Source organism: Polypterus senegalus, chromosome 7, assembly GCF_016835505.1.
Source record: "Polypterus senegalus isolate Bchr_013 chromosome 7, ASM1683550v1, whole genome shotgun sequence".
NCBI lineage: Eukaryota > Metazoa > Chordata > Cladistia > Polypteriformes > Polypteridae > Polypterus > Polypterus senegalus.
The window spans coordinates 177,176,461-177,191,553 of record NC_053160.1 but is presented as its reverse complement, the minus strand read 5'-3'; the positions used below and the strand labels follow the sequence as shown (position 1 = coordinate 177,191,553).

Below are 15,093 nucleotides of genomic sequence, written 5' to 3'. Positions count from 1 at the left end.
AATCCACCTAACCTGCATGTCTTTGGATTGTGGGAGGAAACCGGAGCGCCCAGAGGAAACCCACGCAGACAAGGGGAGAACATGCAAACTCCACGCAGGGAGGACCCGCGAACCCGGGTCTCCTAACTGCGAGGCAGCAGCGCTACCACTGCGCCACCGTGCCGCCCCATGCTTAGATGTGAATAATGTAATTGGAAAAAATGGCAAATAACTTTGCATGCAGTTTACGAATATCCTGGTCTAGCGTTAAAGCACATGAAAAATTCTGCTCTGTACTTGTAATATTTTAATTTTACTATTAAATTGTATTGAGGATTACTTCTGTTCTGTTCTGTGTATTGTATTGACCCCCTTCTTTTTGACACCCACTGCACACCAAGCCTACCTGGAAAGGGGTCTGTCTTTGAATTGCCTTCCTCAAGGTTTCCTCCATTGTTTTTTTCCTACTAGGGTTTTTTTTAGGAGTTTTTCATTGTCTTCTTAGAGAGTCAAGGCTTGGGGGTGCTGTCAAAAGGCAGGGCCTGTTAAAATCTATTGCGGCACACCTTGTGTGATTTTGGGCTCTACAAAAATAAATTGTATTGTATTGAAAAATGTGTAGGTGTGAATGGAACTGAAAAACAGCTCATTGGAGACTGGGAGACCTCCTTGAAATTCGTAGGACTGACTGCTTTGCCAGTCATTTTGTGAGTGAATCATGTTGGAGAATTCTAAAACAACTTCTTTTCTAAAGTGTGATCCATTCAAGTTACGCTGCACACATTATATGTTTGTCGACTGCTTCCTCTCAGTAATTAGGAAGGCTCCTCTCCTCTGGACCCTTGATCCAAAATGTCTTAGACTAAGCAGACAATGGAAATATGGCTACTACAGGCCATAGCATTGTTCTGCAGCGTTGATGAGCTACTGAGCTGGAGCTGTAAAGCAATTTCTGTGCAGCTGGGAAACAAAAAAAAAGGGCTAATAATCTCTGATGTTAAAAGCACTTTTTTCTTTGGGTGGAGAGTCTTTTGACAATTTGCCTGGATTAAGAAGCTTTAGGGAAGCTGTGAAGTTACTTAAAGTTAATATGGTACAGTGGAAAGGAGATTAAGGACAATTAGGTGAATAAACGAGTCCTAGGACTGAGAAGAAACATAAAAGAGTACCACACAAGTGCAGCCTGTTGGTGATTGTAGCAGTTTGTGAGCTGGTGCATGGCTGGCAAGTAGTTGCCAGGGTGGGGTGTCATCTGGAAGACGTATTAAGTTATCAAGCAAGAGAGAGCAACAAGAAAGATCTTACATATGATATTGCTGGTAAGCAGGGGTCACTGGGGGGCTGTAAGTCTAGTGTGAAACCAGCCTTTCCAGAAAGATAGTGGGCCAGAATGAGTGAGGCCAAGAAGGACATTTCAGAGATGGCAACACACTCCTGCCTTCTATCAGGTATGCAGTCCTTGATGAAAATCTGTGAAGACTGCCAGAGAGACCCGAATCCTTAACTGTAATGAAAGCCATAAGGAAGGCAGAAATGTCAGGGGCTGCTAAGGCAATGAGAAAAGTTGCCCAGTTGGCATACCTTTGTTGAGGTAAGAAGTGACAAACTTAACTCTGTGTTGTCCCCCTGTGCTCAAATCTGCTTCTAATAGCTTATTGACATGCAGTACATTTTTTACACTTGTTACTAACATTGTTTTTTTTATTATTATTAGTTATTGAATTATTACTATCTATTTCAAATTATCACTACCTTTTCACTTACTGAATATTTATTTGTTTATTTATTTTTAGGGGAATGTAATTTTGTGCCGCCATATACTGCAATAGAGTGTATGAATGATAGTAAAGTCTCTTGATTTAACATGGCTTGAAGATACTAATGTGGATGGAGATTTTTTTTTGCTTAAAAACACCTTTTTTAAATGAAAACAGAGTTGTGTGGACTTAGCCTTAGATAATGTGTCATATGCACATACTGTATTCCACATGCACTTCAGAGCAGGTCGCTACCTGAAGCTAAAGTGTGTTTGGGCCCAATCAGTACTTGGATGGGAGACCAACCTGGAAAAGCTTGTGTTGTTGCTGGAAAAGGCCAGCAGGGGGCACTTATCCTGTGGTCTGAATGTGGATCCCAATGCCCCAGTGCACTGACGGGGTCACTGTGTTGTAAAAATCACGCCATCCTAAAACCGAGGTCCTGACTCTCTATGGTCCTAAAAGATTCCTGGGCATCTTTCGTAAAGAGTAGGGTGTATCTTGATGTCCAGGCTAAATTGCCCAACACAGCCTAAGCATTCTGGCCCCGTAATCATCCCCGTGTCTCTAACTGTCTGTCTCCCTCATCACTTCATTGCCAAACAGATACAGTGGAACCTTGGGTCACGAACGTCTTGAAACACGTACAAATTGGGTTATGACCAAAAAGTTCGGCAAACTTTTGCATCTGTTCACGACCACACACTCGGTTGACGAACAAGCCAGTTTCCCTTCCGGTTCATACGCGCCGATGATTTCCGCACGTGTTTAGTCTCTCCCTGTGCATTCGATGTGAACTCTTTATGCTCTATTTCGTTTTCCTTCCAGTTCATACGCGCCGATGATTTCCGCACGTGTTTAGTCTCTCCCTGTGCATTCGCTGTGAACTCTTTGTGCTCTATTTCGTTTTCCTTCCGGTTCATACGCGCCGGTGATTTACGCACGTGTTCAGTCTCTCCCTGTACAGTACATTGTTCTCGGTCAGGAGTGCATCGCACAGAGGGACTTTATCTCAAAACTGTAATCTCCTCTCCACCCGGCTTCCTGCTCACTTCCTTCATGCCAGAATTCGACTCATGTAAGGTTAGTTATCTTGGTTGTTTATGGTTAGTTTTTGTATAAATTACGGATTTTTCAAATGTTCATTTTTTTTCCTGTGCTTAAAACTCGTTAAAACAAAAGTGTTTACAGCGAGCGGTTCATAAGGCTGTAGTGTGAACTCTTGCAATGTTAGTTTTCTCCATTCAAGGTTTTCTCAGTGTTATTCAATGTTTTTACATTTAGTTTACTATTACACTGTGCATTCTATGGTATAATTAACTTTTTTTGTGCTTAAAAATCTTTAAAAAAAAATATATTGACATACAGTTCATACGGTCAGGAACGAATTAATTGTATTTACATACAATCCTATATGGGAAATTGTTTCGGGTTTTGGAACAAATTACAGTCGTGACCCGAGGTTCCATTGTAATGTGTGGTGAGCGTAATGGGGCAGAAATGGCTCCCATCGCATCATCCAGGTGTATGCTGCACTGTTAACATACAGTGGGATGCAAAAGTTTGGGCAACCTTGTTAATAGTCATTATTTTCCTGTATAAATCGTTGGTTGTTACGATAAAAAATGTCAGTTAAATATATCATATAGGAGACACACACAGTGATATTTGAGAAGTGAAATGAATTTTATTGGATTTACAGAAAGTGTGCAATAATTGTTCAAACAAAATCAGGCAGGTGCATAAATTTGGGCACCAAAAAAGAAATGAAATCAATATTTAGTAGATCCGCCTTTTGCAGAAATTACAGCCTCTAAACGCTTCCTGTAGGTTCCAATGAGAGTCTGGATTGTGGTTGAAGGTATTTTGGACCATTCCTCTTTACAAAACATCTCTAGTTCATTCAGGTTTGATGGCTTCCGAGCATGGACAGCTCTCTTTAACTCACACCACAGATTTTCAATTATATTCAGGTCTGGGGACTGAGATGGCCATTCCAGAACGTTGTACTTGTTCCTCTGCATGAATGCCTTAGTGGATTTTGAGCAGTGTTTCGGGTCGTTGTCTTGTTGAAAGATCCAGCCCCGGCGCAGCTTCAGCTTTGTCACTGATTCCTGGACATTGGTCTCCAGAATCTGCTGATACTGAGTGGAATCCATGCGTCCCTCAACTTTGACAAGATTCCCAGTCCCTGCACTGGCCACACAGCCCCACAGCATGATGGAACCACCACCATATTTTACTGTAGGTAGCAGGTGTTTTTCTTGGAATGCTGTGTTCTTTTTCCTCCATGCATAACGCCCCTTGTTATGCCCAAATAACTCCATTTTAGTTTCATCAGTCCACAGCACCTTATTCCAAAATGAAGCTGGCTTGTCCAAATGTGCTTGAGCAGACCTCAAGCGGCTCTGTTTGTGCTTCCTCTGCATCACTCTCGCATACAGCATCTCCTTGTGTAAAGTGCTCCGAATGGTTGAACGATGCACAGTGACTCCATCTGCTGCAAGATGATGTTGTAGGTCTTTGGTGCTGGTCTGTGGGTTGACTCTGACTGTTCTCACCATTCGTCGCTTCTGTCTATCCGAAATCTTTCTTGGTCTGCCACTTCGAGCCTTAACTTGAACTGAGCCTGTGGTCTTCCATTTCCTCAATATGTTCATAAGTGTGGAAACAGACAGCTTCAATCTCTGGGACAGCTTTCTGTATTCTTCCCCTAAACCATGATGGTGAACAATCTTTGTCTTCAGGTCATTTGAGAGTTGTTTTGTGACCCCCATGTTGCTACTCTTCAGAGAAAATTAAAGGAGGAGGGAAACTTACAATTGACCCCCTTAAATACTCTCATTTCTCATTATAGGATTCACCTGTGTATGTAGGTCAGGGGTCACTGAGCTTACCAAGCCAATTTGAGTTCCAATAATTAGTTCTAAAAGTTTTGGAATCAATAAAACGACAACGGTGCCCAAATTTATGCACCTGCCTGATTTTGTTTGAACAATTATTGCATTATATGATATATTTAACTGTCATTTTTTATCGTAACAACCAACGATTTATACAGGAAAATAATGACTATTAACGAGGTTGCCCAAACTTTTGCATCCCACTGTAATTGCAAGATGTGTTCCCTTTGTTAAGTACTCGCGTGTATGTAAAGAAAAATATAATTAAAGGAGACTGCAAGACCGGTGTTTTTACCCTGGTCGAGAAGTTTCAGAAAGCGTTGTTATTCTTCCTCCATCAGTATATTATCCCATCATACAATGTTAATAGTTTTCTTGCCATCGTACGGACATTTAGTCTATGTGTCAACATGCACATTAGTGGTGGTTGAAGTGGCTCCCCACTCACTATGTAAAGTGCTTTGAGTAGTGAGGAAGGCACTATATAAATGTAAAGAATTATTATTATTATTATTATCAACTGACACTTGAGTGACAATGGCACAGTCACAGGAATCGGTCAATAGATTTCAGTCACAATACAAAATGAATGACAAAACCAACACAAAATCAAACTGTGAAGTATCACAGCCAAAGTCCAAAAAATCCAAAATGGTCGAAACAAACACCTTGACTGCCAAAACTGGTCCAAAATAACTAAAAATCACAATAACTGGGGAAAACTTTACATCATTTTAGCCAGAGATCAAACACAGTCATGCAATCATATCATTAAAAAAAATAATTTAAACGCTTTAAAGGTAAAAGGCCCAAATGGGCTCCTTTAAGATTGTAAATGATTTACCCAGAACCGCTCAGATGGCGTGACCCCTACAGATCCATTATTTCATATTAATAAAGAAGAGGACACATCACAGAGTAAACAGTTGACCTCACAGATTTGTGTTTCTCAAGGTGTTTACCGAAGTCTTCTCACCTTTAAATGACAAAATTAGCCTTTTTATTTCATTTTTTTTTTTTGTGTGTACTGACTGGCAGTAAAGCAGCGATAATAATATTAACATCTGCATTCTGCATTAAGGCCTCTTTGAAGGAGGATAGCATTTTGTAGGCATGTCTGCATAAATTAGCATTTATTTGAAAGCCAAGAGACGGATGTGAAGGAGAGAAATCAAGTCGCCAGCCGGCAGTGGACAAATGCAATCAGAAAAGAAATACTGCCTGCGGAAACGCGGACAGTGTGTCGCTTCGTTCCTCGGGCAGAAATCAAGCATAAGTGCTAGTCATCCACTACCCAGGGCCAGTCGCATCAGAATGAAGCAGGGTAGATGGCATATTGATGGACTTTGATAGGGATAAATCTGGAAAGGCTTAAAGAGAAAAAACCTTCACAAAATGTAGTTACAGCCTGCCTTTTGTTAAAGTGGCCTCCTTACATATCCTAGAAAGGAAATTAATGTGTAACTTATATTTGGAATCCACAGCTCTTATTAGTCTTATTAGCACTCTTACATCACAACTCCAAATTGCTGGGACACTTTTAGTGTGGCGTTTTCATGTTCTCCCCATGTACTTGTGTGTTCCCCCATTCACACTTAAGTTGAAGGTTGTGAGAATTATGGATGACTTTAAAGTGGCCCAGTGTGCCTTGTGGTGGACTGGTGCTCAGTCCGAGTCTGGTTTCATCCTATCATGTACCCTCTAGGTCTGTAACCCTGGATTGGACTACATGGGTTCACAGGGCTCTCTTTTACACTTTGTACTAAAGGAACCCTGAACATATCTCGGCAACATCAGTTTAAAAAAACATTAACCAGTCCTGAGATGGAATCCCAGCCTTTTGCTAGGTACAACCACATTTATAGAGTGACCAATGAACCCAATATGAAACTGTTTCATAAATAGGGTAAAGGCAGGAATGCCAGGAGAAATTCCACACGTACACAGTGTAGGTCCAAAGTAAAGCCCAAAGAAACCATTCAGTCCATCAAGCCCATTTGTTTTGCTAATAACTAAGCTGTCCCAACATTTCATCCGATCTTAAAGATTGTCAAGATTTCTGCTTCAACTACATATTACCAGCCATACCACCTGCACTTCAGAACAGGTTAATCATCTGGAGCTAAGCATGTTCAGGCTTGGCAAGTACTTGAGTGGACCATCTAGGAAAAACTAGGACTGCTGGTGGATGAGATGATGGTGAGGCCATCACAGGATGCTTAACCTGTGGTTTGCGTGTAAATTCCAATGCTGCAGTGTAGTGATGGTGGTGCTGTGCCGCAAAATGGAGTTGTCCTTCAGATGAAATGTAAAACCAAGCTCCTGACTCTCTGGGCTCTCTGACTGATACCTGGGCATCTTTTGAAAACAGTAGAATGTGTCCCGATGTCCTGGCTAAATTGCCCATCTTGACCTCATCCAATCTGTCCCAAATATAACAGTGCCATATATATAAATATAAATTTATATATAAATAGAATGGGCGGTCGGAAAATCGAGAGTACACCTTATGAGAAGGATTTAGGAGTCATAGTGGACTCCAAGCTATCAACTTCCAAACAGTGTTCAGAAGCCATTAAGAAGGCTAACAGAATGTTAGGTTATATAGCACGATCTGTGGAGTACAAGTCACAGGAGGTTCTGCTCAACCTTTATAACACACTGGTGAGGCCTCATCTTGAGTACTGTGTGCAGTTTTGGTCTCCAGGCTACAAAAAGGACATAGCAGCACTAGAAAAGGTCCAGAGAAGAGCGACTAGGCTGATTCCAGGTCTACAGGGGTTGAATTATGAGGAAAGATTAAAAGAGCTGAGCCTTTACAGTTTAAGCAAAAGAAGATTAAGAGGTGACATGATTGAAGTGTTTAAAATTATGAAGGGAATTAGTACAGTGGATCGAGACTTGTATTTTAAAATGAGCTCATCAAGAACACGGGGAAACAGTTGGAAACTTGTTAGGGGTAAATTTCGTACAAACATTAGGAAGTTTTTCTTTACACAAAGAATGATAGACACTTGGAATAAGCTACCAAGTAGTGTGGTAGACAGTAAGACGTTAGGGACTTTCAAAACTCGACTTGATGTTTTCTTGGAGGAAACAAGTGGATAGGACTGGCGAGCTTTGTTGGGCTGAATGGCCTGTTCTCGTCCAGATTGTTCTAATTCTAAATCATCATCCCCTATCTCTAAAGAGCTCTCCCTCTCAACCCTTCACCACCTAATAACTAATGTGTGGTGAGTGTGCTGGGGCAATAATGGCTGCCACCGCATCATCCAGGTGGGTCCTGCACATTACCTTTAGTAGATGAAGAGGCTTCCCTTTGTCTATGTGAAGCACTTTGAGTAGTGAGAAAAGTGCTATATAAATATGATTTATTGTTAAAATAATAATTGTTATTATTATTATTATTGTTGTTGTATCTTAGTAGTTCCAGATTCCCCCGTAGACTATGATGTTTGCTAATGACATTATGATCTGTAGTAGTAGGGCCCTGGAGAGGTGGAGATATGCTCTAGAGAGGAGAGGAATGAAGATCAGTAGGACCACCAAGACAGAATATGTGTGTAAATGAAATGGTGGAATGGTGAGGATGCAAGGAGTAGAGATGGCAAAGGTGGATGAATTTAAATACTTGGGATCAACAGTACAGAGGAATGGGGATTGAATAAGAGAGCACAGGCAGGGATGAATGGGTGGAGAAGAGTGTCAGCAGTAATTTGTGACAGACGGGTATCAGCAAGAGTGAAAGAGAAGGTCTACAGGATGGTAGTGAGACCAGCTATGTTATATGGGTTGGAGACGGTGGCACTGACCAGGAGACAGAGCTGGAGGTGGCAAACTGAATGATGTTAAGATGGGTGTAACGGGAACAAGTACATTAGGGGGTCAATTCAAGTTGGATGGTTTGGAAACAAAGTCAGAGAGGTGAGATTGTGTTGATTTGGACATGTGCAGAGGAGAGATGCTGGGTATATTGGGAGAAGGATTTTAAAGATAGAGCTGCCAGCCAAAAGGAACAGATGAAGGCCTAAAGAAGGTTTATGGATGTGGTGAGAGAGGACATGCACGTGGTGGGTGTGACAGAGCAAGACACAGAGGGCAGGAAGATATGGAACAAGATGATCCGCTGTGCCATCCCCTAATGGGAGCAGCCGAAAGAAGCAGAAGTTCTAGATTTCCACACATACAGGCTGAAGGATAGGAATAATCCATTTTTTATGACGTATCAGAAAACCATTCATGGTCATGGATAATTTTTCTTGCCCTGGTTCGACATCTCTTGATGTAGATTTCCTGGAGGTCAGTGAGTGGCACACCCTGTGATGCGTTCAGGTGACCACTCTCTGCAGAGCCTTGCCGTATTCCTGCTCGCTTTTCCCAAACCAGGTGGAGATACTTACTGTCAAAATACTTTTGATGATGGATGCATAGATGTTCTTCACTATCTGGGAGGGCAGCCTGAAATCCCTGAAAGTTGTTGATTTGCTTGGACCAAGTCAGCTCCTCCATGATGTAGACATTGACATCTGAAACTGTTCACCCTGTCTACTGTAGAGTTAATTTATTAATCCTGGGAGTGTGGTAGTACCTCTGTTGTTTCCTCCCAGAAATCCACAAACAGCTTCTTTGTCTTGCTGACATTCCGGAAAAGACTGTTGGCCTGACACCAACGTGACAAGCTCTCTACTTCATTCAGCTAAGCCTGCTCATTGTTGTTAGATATCAGGCCACCAACACCTGTGTAAATCTGCAAACTTGAAAATGACGTTTGAGTCCCATACAGCCATGCAGTCATATGTGTAAAGGGAGTACAGTAGAGGACTCGGCACACAGCCATGTGGAGCCCCTGGGTTGAGAGTGAGGGATGATGAGCTGTGCCCACCCACTAGAACCATCTGGGAGTCTGCTTGTCAGGAAGTTCAAAATCCAGCTGCAAAATGAAGTGCTCAGCCACAGGTCCCTGAGCTTGGGAATGAGCTTAGAGGGGTTTATTGTATTAAATGCAAGGTTATAGTCTATTAACCCTTAAACCGGCACATATTTGGGGGGTTAATGCACCCCTGGACAGAAAAAAAAAATTTTTTGCTGCACGTTTTAAGAAAAAATATCACAATTCACCAAGAAAAATTTAAATTTTAATGGAACACATTTTTTTCATGCAAAGAGCTTCACAATTACTGCAATACTGACCATTTTACACACTGCCAATGAACTATAAAAACTATAAAAACTACTGCGACAATCTATTATTATATGTACAAGGTGCAACTGATGCCATTGATGAAACTCAGTAAATCATCGACTGCGCCAACTGCGCTTGAACTGGCTGCACACAAGCATACAGAGGCCAACGCTGATACCTGAAGGCTAGTCTAGTGCAGCGGTTGAATCCCAGGGACAGTAATGCTGATTCACTAGGGGGCGCCAGTGGTCACAAGCTGGCTGCTCAACGAATGTACGGCACAGACTGATCAGTTCCGGTTTGCTGGTAAATTGCACTGGGAACCGACTATAGTTGACTACAGTGTTCAATGAATGTACGTCGCCGAATATACTTGGCTCCAGCGTGTTGGCAAATTGCACTGAGAACCAATTATAGCCGGCTGCGGCATTCAATGAATGTATGTCGCCAAATATACTTGGCTACGGTGTGCTGGAAAATTGCACTGGGGACTGACTATAGTCGACTGCAGTGTTCAACGGATGTACATCGCCGAATATACTCAGCTCCAACATGTTGGCAAATTGCACTGGGAACCAATTATAGCCGGCTGCGGCATTCAAAGAATGTACGTCGCCGAAGATACTTGGCCACAGCGTCCTGGCAAATTTCACTGGGAACCGACTATAGCTGGCTGCAGCAGTCAATAAATGTACGTCGCTGAATATACTCGGCTTCGGCATGCTGGCAAATTGCATTGAGAACCGAATGTAGCCGGTTGCAGCGGTTTAGGAGTTAAGTTATGTTTTTTGGATGACACCACATGGCAACTACGCACATACCAACTAACTGTAACACCATCTTATTAAGATTATAGATTATTAAAATTAGCCTATGGGCCACGTACCATCATGCTGGAGTCGTCTCACAGGCTGCAGTTTTCCTACCTCAGCCTAGGACATTTTTTCATAAATCTCCCTTATCACATATACAGTAGTCCCAGGAATGAACCGGGTGGCTACAGAGCCCTAGGGCTAGCCATAATTCAATTACTATACCTTAGTGTGATTCAACGATTCTGCATGCACTCCAGTGTCCATCTGTAGAAATCTGTGAGGATCTGGAGTGACTTTCCCAGTAGCAACTCAAAGAAAAGGTACTGTTAAACCTCCTTAACAGGATTGGGGTCTCAAGAGTCCATGAGAGAACCTCAGGGATGTGGACTTGTAAGAACTTTAATCTCCTTACCCTTTCCACTGTGACCCCCTTAATGTGTAGAGTTGCATGTGTGACCCCTTTCAAATCTGCTGATATCCACAGTAAGCTCCATTGCTATTTCTACTTAAACAGCAGACTCAAAGTGAAGAGTCAGTGACATGACATTTAGGGACTTGTGGTGATGGCGACATGCGACTTTGTTCTTTGTTTTACTATTTAAGGTTGTACCGAGTGGTTTGCCATTACACCTTGGTGAAAAAAAAAATGTTTCACAGGTGCAAAATGTGGCTTTAGTTTGAGCTAGTGACAATAATGTCATCCTTTTGTGGAAAACAGTTACACAGAGAGGGGCAGCATGTTCTTGAACCTGGGATTCCTGTCATTGCTTTCAAAGGTTGCATTAGATCCTACAAACATCCACGTCTTCATCTTTGCTCTTTAGAAGCTGGGACCCTCAACTTATTTCCTTGCAGTTTTTGCAGCTGCTTGTTTTCACAGCTGCTTCCCCTTTTCTTGTCCTTGAGGTGTAAATCCCAAAAACGTTCCTAAGTCTTCCAGACGTTTTTGTCTTTTGTAGTATTTAGTGATGCGTGAGAAGAGCTGCAACCCTCTGAAGGTCTCCTGCTTATCGGTGGGTAACTTTTGATTCTTCTTTAATTTTGTTAACTTTTTGCTCACTGCTGCTCATTTTTCTGCTGTCTAGAGTCACCCTTTGTGTTCACGTTTGTTTCAAAAGATGCTTTTTGTCTCATTTGAAGTCTCGTCTCCTGAGGGAACTTGGCATGGCGCTGTGTTCAGCCTCTTCATCAACAAATGCAGATGTAGGTTATAAGCCATACTGAGACCCTGATTAACTCTTCAAAAAAAGCAAAGCAATTTTGGTCTTCCTAAGAACCCAAACAGCTGCACCACTAAATCAAATGAAAGGCTAATTTAATTTTTGTAGTTTGGTGATCTTCAAGGATTTGAGGCCATCCTGGATTAGGATGGGAATGTAACTGCATATAAAGGGTAGCCAGTAAATGCACAACAACATTTAAAATGAGATTTTGTGGTGCTTAACCAAAAAATAATAATACAATTAGAGGTGAAAATTAAAAGCGTACATTATATCATTTGGACATCAGGACAAAATTGTGTTCTTAGAAAAAAAATACCAGCAAACCTTAGTCACATCTTTCACCGCATGTCTTACTTTCTACGTTTATGCTGTAGCTCTTCTTCATTTTTCAATAGTATTTTTTATTTCTTAATATTATATCTAATATAGGGTGATCCAGATTGAATTATGCAATTTTCATTACACTATATCTTATTAAATTTATTACATAGAAAATCACCCGAAAAATCCCGGACCATCGAGAAGTGTGTGAACTGACGACATGAAGAATCGTCTTCGTCTTCGCGCCGAACTGGAATCATCCCCACATAAATCAAAGTCATCCAGACTTTCTTGATCTGCATAATTAGATCTGGACCACCCTGTATTATAGCAGCTTTATGTATCTGTAACAGTATGGAAAGGGTTGTGTGATGCTACTGATATCGTTACAAAAGGATGAAGGCCCAAGTCTTTAGAGTCCTGGTGTTTCCATCCACCAAACCATCCATCCATCAATTATCCAACCCGCCATATCTTAGCTACAGGGTCATGGGGGTCTGCTGGAGCCAATCCCAGCCAACACAGTTGGCAGGCAGGAAACAAACCCCAGGCAGGTTCCCAGCCCACCGCAGCCTGGTGCTTCCTGTCTTGCTATATGGTTGTGAGACATGGACGCTATCCAGTGACCTGAGATGAAGACTGGACTCCTTTGATACAGAGTCTCTTCGATGAATCCTTGGGTACCATTGGTTTGACTTTGTGTCGAATGAGTGATTGCTCATGAAATCCTGAATGAGACACAAGACCCGAATTGTGAGGGAGCATCATTTATGGCAGTATGTCCATGTGGCGCGATTCCCTGAGGGTGATCCGGCTCACAGGATCCTCACTGTTGGGGACCCGAGTGGCTGGACCAGGCCAAGGGGACGCCCTCGTATCGCCTGGCTACAGTAGATAGAATGTTATTTCTAAAGGGTGGGACTGGACTGCATGTCTGTGTGACTTGTCCTGTGTGCATCTGTGATGGTCCAGGTTGGCTCCATGCTACTTGGTAGCTCCCAGGAACCTCTTCAAACTGTAACCATTGATAATCATAGACCGAGATGAACCGGGCAAACAAGGATACATACACTCACTAGCCACTTTATTAGGTACACCTTGCTGGTAACCGGGCTGGTCAGAACTGCCATAATTCTTTGTGTCATAGATCGAACAAGGTCGTGGAAGCTTGGATTTTGGTTCATATCGACATCTTAGCATCACACAGATTTGCTGCAGGTTTCGGTTTCATTTTGCTTTATATTTTGTTTTGTTTTGTTTTTTAGGTGCATCACCCAGATTTTGCTCAAAAAGTTTATCTGTCAGTTTCGCTTAACCCAAACAACCCACCGACATTCTTGGTCTGGATTAAGCAGATTAAAAAATGGAGTGACAAGACATCTTTTGTCACAGGCTGCTTTATATCTAACCCTTTAATTATTTACTGTGCTTATTAGCTTTATTTTGTAGCCTTTTTCCTTTTATATAGTACGGTTTCTTTCTTTTTTTTTGAATCTTCCACTATTTTGTGTACCTTGTTTTTTTTTTTACATTTATTTTGAAGTTTGCACCTTAACATTTAACGCTATTTGTACTTTTATTTTGGTGTTTCCTAACTTTTTTTCTGAGGTGGCACACTTTTTGTATCCAAAAACATCCCAAGGCACACCACTCACTATTCCACTAACCACAAACACATGATATCTTATATATGTCCTCAACTGTCTGATGGGTCAGGACTACCAGAGAAGCGGGTAAAAAAACTAGCTCTGGGGTCGCAGTCACAGCACTTACTGCCATCTTTGCTGGCATCTCCCAGCTGCTTCATCCCTTCATCTGCCTCAAGGGCAACTTGTATGCCCGCTATTCACCAATTCCTGAGAGGCTCACTGGCGACCACACACCCATCCAGAATAGACTCTAGCAGCCAGGAGACACGTCAGAAGTGCTCTAAGCGCTGTGTCTGTAACATTGCGATCACGGAGCTGCTTTCATGTCAGCTTCTCCAGGTAGCCCTCTGACAGGACTTGATCACCCACAGAACTTGTCTCTGTCAGGTTTAGACACAGGTGCGCTACACTATTATTTGCATGGCACACCTGGGTAGCCCTCATGGCGCTCCACTATGCTGTGGCACATTGGTTGAAAAAGACTGCTTTATTTAGTGGCTTTTTAAATTATACCGTATGAAGCTTTTTCTCATGCCCTGTGTTGGCTGGGATTGGCTTCAGCAGACCCCCGTGACCCTGTGTTACGATATAGCGGGTTGGACGATTGATGGATGGAAGCTTTTCAATCAATCAATCAATCAACATTTATTTATATAGCACATTTTCATACAAAAAAATGTAGCTCAAAGTGCTTTACAAAATGAACAGAAAAATAGAAGACACAATAAAAAATAAACATAAGTCAACATTAATTAACATAGAATAAGTAAGGTCCGATGACCAGGGTGGACAGAAAAAAACAAAAAAAACTCCAACTTTTTGTCACATTTGAAGTCTCATCTCCTATGGGAGCCTGGCACCACACTGAGTTCAGTCTCTTCATCCACAAATGCACCTGGAGCTTATATGCCATATTAAGACCCACCTTAGCTCCTTTTCTCAGTTATTATTATTGTAGCGAAAAAAATATTAACTTCTTTTAATGACAAATTCTGGTGTAGTTAATAAACTTCACAGATGACTCTAAAATTGGAGGGATAGCAGATCCTGAGGAGGCAGCAAAAAGAATTCAAAAAGATCAGAACTGGACAAACACTTGGAAAATGCAGTTTAACTCTGTTAGGGCTAATTATCCTTGTTTTCCCTTTTGCTTCAGGATTGAATATTTTTCCACATAAATTACTTATTTATGACAAATGTCACTCTGTTTTGTGCTCCATGAGCCTCAATAGTATGTGAATTCAAATACTTACTACATACCTGT

General features: G+C 41.8%; 1 protein-coding gene across 2 annotated transcripts in view; it reads left to right on the top strand.

The window, feature by feature from the left end:
- Positions 1-15,093, top strand: part of cntfr (ciliary neurotrophic factor receptor) — a 734,458-nt gene that overhangs the window by 425,211 nt on the left and 294,154 nt on the right. The window lies entirely within an intron of this gene.